Raw genomic sequence first — 5,316 nt, forward strand, 5'->3', positions numbered from 1 at the left:
AAAACACCAATGATAGCCTTTGCTGGAGAGGTTGTGGAGAAAGGGGTACACTCACCCATTGCTGGTGGGAATGCAAACTTGTGCAACCACTCTGGAAAGCAGTGTTTCGGTTTCTCAGGAAATTCGGGATCAACCTACCCCTGGATCCAGCAATACCACTCTTGGGAATATACCCAAGAGAGGCCCTATCATACAACAAAAGTATATGCTCAACTATGTTCATGGCAGCATTGTTTGTAATAGCCAGAACCTGGAAACAACCTAGATGCCCTTCAACGGAAGAATGGATGAAGAAAGTATGGAATATATACATATTAGAGTATTACTCAGCAGTAAAAAACAAGGACTTCTTGAATTTTGCATACAAATGGATGGAAATAGAAAACACTATCCTGAGTGAGGTAAGCCAGACCCAAAAAGAGGAACATGGGATGTACTCACTCATATTTGGTTTCTAGCCATAAATAAAGGACATTGAGCTTATAATTCATGTTCCTAGAGAAGCTAAATAAGGCGAATCCAAAGACAAACACATAGGCATCCTCAGGAATATTAACCTTCATCAGGCGATGAAAGGAGACAGAGACAGAGACCCACACGGGAGCACCGGACAGAAATCTCAAGGTCCAAATCAGGAGCAGAAGGAGACGGAGCACGAGCAAGGAACTCAGGACCACAAGGGGTGCACCCACACACTAAGACAATGGGGATGTTCTATTGGGATCTCACCAAGGCCAGCTGGCCTAGGTCTGAAAAAGCATGGGATAAATCCGGACTAGCTGAACATAGCGGACAATGAGGAATACTGAGAATTCAAGAACAATTGCAGTGGGTTTTTGATCCTACTGCACGTACTGGCTTTGTGGGAGCCTAGGCAGTTTGAATGCTCACCTTACGAGACCTGGATAGAGGTGGGCAGTCCTTGGGCTTCCCACAGGTCAGGGAACCCTGATTGCTCTTCGAGCAGATGAGGGGGGGGGGGGTCTTGATCGGGGGGAGGGGGAGGGAAATGGGAAGCGGTTGTGGGGACGAGGCAGAAATCCTTAATAAATAAATAAATTTAAAAAAAAAAAGAAAACCCATTGAGAGGGCTGTCAGGATGGCATAGCAGGTAACGGTGCTTGCAGTATAAACCTGGCAACCTAGATCAAGCTCCCAAACCTAAATAAAGAAGGAAGGAAAGAAGGAAAACAAACAAAAAAAAAAACCAAAAAAAAATAAATAAAAAAATAAAAAAATATTGGTTACATTTGAAGTGAAAATATTTTGGGTACAGAAGTAAATAAGTTACATTATATCATAAATTTTACCTGTTTCTCTTTAAAATATTGGAGGTTTATTTTATCTTTAATTATGTGTCTGTGTGGGGGGGTGGGGAGGTGGATATGGGCACATTAGGTGTCTAAGAAGGCCAGGAGAGGGTAGCAAGTTCCCTGGAGTTGGGGTTCCAACTGTGAGCTGCCCAGTGTGGGTGCTGGAAAATGAATCAGGGTCCTCTGCAAGAATGGCACTCATTCTTAACTATGGAACCGTCTCTCTGGTATCTCTTTAAATTTTTATGATGTAGATAATAGAAATTGAAATTCTAATAGCATTGAACACTGTATTTCACATTATAGACCCATAGGCTATTTCTACTCCTACAGCAATGTTGATTAAATCAGTGATCCACGTCAACATGGCAGCTAAGAGTCCCAGGTAGCATTTCGAAGTTAAGTGAAAGCTGGAAAACACTTTAGATTGAACCCTCAGCATTTTAGTTATATTTCACTTGCTCAGTCAGTCTTATGGCTTGTGGCTAAGGTGCCAGGCTAGTTCACAATGCAACATGCCCCTCCTGAGGGTAGTGGGGACCTTGCAGTTATGGGTAGAGCTTTTACTGTTGAAATAGTTAAGTGGACAAAGAAAACACGGTCCGTATTCTTTGAGGAGTCTTACCCAGCCATAAAGAAGGAAATTGTCAGCTACAGGAAAACAAATGGAATCATGGTCATTGTGTTAAGTGAATTAAGTCAGGCTCAGAAAAACAAGCAGCATGTGTTTTCTGTTTGACGTGGAATCTGGATTTTAAAAGAAAGAAAAAGAACTGAAAGCAGTAGAGGGACTGTTTGGGAAGATGGTGACCAGTTTGCAGAGGGAGGGACAAGAGCAGGCAATGAAGGAGTGATAGGATCAAAGTACATTACAGATGAATATGAAAATGTATGGAGAAGCCCACTCCTCTGTATAGCTATTACTCCCCAAACCTAAAAATACTAGACCTTCAAATTCCATGAGTTGTACCTTTCAAAACCCACCGCCTCCTTTTCTTTGCCAGCTGACCTTGACTTTTTTAACTTGTCAATTTACATGTGCATATTCTTAAACTGGCTTCCTTCCTGGGACTCAGGATGGATTGCAGGGAAGGTGGAGGTTCAGCCCTGATCAAGGAGCCAAGTGGGGCAGTTATCTGTAGAGGCAACTTCCAGGAAAGGTTTGGCCTTTGTCTCATAGAGCTATGATGCTTGGAGTTGCTGTCTGTGACTGTGACCTCTGAGACAGCCAGTGTCCTGAGGATGGAGGGCTGGAGAAGAACAAGCATGCTTGACAACAGTGAGACCTCATAGCTAACCTAGCTGCGGCCATTGACTTCTTTTTGGTAAATGGTGGTCATTCTTATTTCACTGTGTTTAGTTGTGCTTTTGGTTGCGTGACGTGGAAAGCATTCTGGCCTATCACTGACCTCTTAAAGTTCAATTTCATCCTAAGAACACCGGAGTGCTTATCTTGTCAAATTAGACGATATGATAATAATAATGGAAACACTTCTGTCACACTTGTGTGGTCCACCCTGTTTAGAGGAGTCAAGTCACGTAGCACACACAAAATGTGTCACACAAAATTCAGAACCTGTGTCGTCTCAAACTCACATTTGCCAGTCTAGGCTGTGGATTCAGAGGGAAGCCATGCCTTGAGATCATCACAGCGAGAGAGTGTGTGTGTGTGTGTGTGTCTGTGTATGTGTATGTGTGTGTATCTCTGTGTGTCTGTGCTTGTGTGACTCTGTGTATGTGTGTGTGTCTGTGTGTGTGCGTGCATGTATGTGTGTCTGTGCATGTGTGTCTGTGTAGAGTGTGTGTGTGTGTCTCTGTGTGTGTCTCTGTGTATGTGTGTGTATCTCTGTGTGTCTGTGCTTGTGTGACTCTGTGTATGTGTGTGTCTGTGTGTGTGCGTGCATGTATGTGTGTCTGTGTATGTGTCTCTGTGTATGTGTTGGGGGGGGCACGTATATGTGTGTGTTGGGAGGTACACTTTCCCATCATCCTCCCACAATCCCAGGAAGAAAATTATAGGGATGTGTGAAGACTGATTTCAGCACTACGCGAGTTTTGAAATTCAGATTCTCCCACAGTCGGGTGATGTCGGAGGCAGTACGTGGAACACTATGCCTTCTCAGTGTTCAGGATGCAATGATCATATTTAAAAATAGATTCGGTAAAGTTCCTGCGGTTCTGCCTGGGAGCTGGAGGAGATCAGAAATGGAAGCTTTGCTTTGGAGTGCCCAACCCTACCATCCTCTCTGCCCTATTTAACAGTTCAGTCACTAGTCTACTTCTTGCCTCTTGCAGCATCTGTGAAAGGCTGACTGCTTACCCTCCTAGGAAGCTAACTGCTTAGGTCACCCCAGTTTCCCAGGAGCTGGGAGAAGCTGGGTCAGAACAGGGTCTACATTACTCAGGGAAGAACCGACCTCCTGGGCATCTCCATGTTTCCTTTTCCCCAACCCCTATAGCTCACAAAGGCTCTGGAAGATTGCTGGGCATTAACGTTGAGTAATCTCTGAGTTTGAGAAATCTTTATCTTCTAAGTGGAAAATAACAAGCCTGATCAACCTTTGCCCTAGATAATAGATGTTATCTTCATTATCCTTCTCTAAAAGCAAATTATCCTTTTGACCCCCCAGAGATCTTTTATCTCTGTTTCTTAGAGTTCTGGCTATGCAGATGTCTCTCAAAAGAAAGTTCAGTGCAAAGGTTGCTGGTGGCTCAGCTCCCAGAGGTGCATTGCCTTCAGATCATTGCCCCGCAGGGTATCCTAGGGTGGAGTTTCCAACTGTAAAATAGAAAAGAATTCTGTACATCATGTCCTAGCTCCCTGGGGTGGAAGGAGCCCCACATCTCCTGTCAAATGGTAGACACTTCTGAACATCTTATCCCAGCCCCTTGGAGTGGAGGGAAGCTCCATCCCCACTGTCAAATGGTAGAAGCCTCTGGGGTTCTTGTTTCAGTCTCTTGAAGTAGGGAGGACTCTCGTTCCGACTGTCCTGCTCATCTCCACTGTGCAGTCTTATGTATTCTTCACGTGGGAAGAGAGAACTGTGATTGAGCAAATGCTCCCACCAAATTGGCCTGTAGGCAAGTCTGTAGGGCACTTTCTTGACTGATGATTGATGCATACTCTGAGTATTGTAAAGGGGTTGGACCTTGATGCTGGGTGCTCTGAGAGCAGGGCTAGACAGCTCCTTTCCTGGCTGATGACTTGCTGGCTCGGTGTGTTCTTTGCAAGACGCCAGCGGTGATTACCTTGTCAGCAAAATGTGTGCTGTTTGTATAAATGCAACTCAGAAAAAGAGAAAAGAAATTGTTCAACTAATCCAGCATCTAAGAAAGAAAGAAATAAGGAAGAAAGGCAGGAATGAAGGAAAGAAAGAAATGAAGGAAGGAAGGAAGAAAGGTAGGCAGACAAGCAAACAATATAAAAGAGCATTTTTGGTAGATCTTTCTATTGTGACATTCTGTCAGAATAATTTTTTTCTCAACAGAGCCTTGTGATGCCTGACTGGGGTGAGGGTGACGTTCTGGGAGAGGCCTGGCTCTGTCATATGTGAGTGGAGGGGTTGGAAGTGGCAAGCTGGTTCTCCTCATGGCCTCCTTTGCATCTTGTTTCCTGGGAGACCTGTTTTCTCATGGTCACCTGTAAAAGAAGCTTATGCTTGGGGACTGACTGAAGTCTTACCCTCTCTGAGGCCTCACAGATTTCCTGAAGTATAATTACTCTTTTTTAATGGGATGGAAGAGTCATGAGGCAGAGTTCTTTGGTTAAGAGAAAACAGAGGGTACACGGATGTGGTGGCACATACCAGCAATCCCAGCATTGGGAGCAGAGGCAGCAGGATCAGAAGCTCAAAGTCATTCTCAACTACATGGAGAACTCAAGCCAAGCTTGGGTCACATGAGCCTCTGTCTCAAAACAAAACGAAACAAAACAAAACAAAAAACAAAACCCCAGAAAGACATAACCTAGCAACACAGCACAGATGGGCACCTGCAAACCCTT

Source organism: Microtus oregoni, unplaced genomic scaffold (genome assembly GCF_018167655.1).
Source record: "Microtus oregoni isolate MIOR12 unplaced genomic scaffold, Mior012 000020F_ref0000438, whole genome shotgun sequence".
NCBI lineage: Eukaryota > Metazoa > Chordata > Mammalia > Rodentia > Cricetidae > Microtus > Microtus oregoni.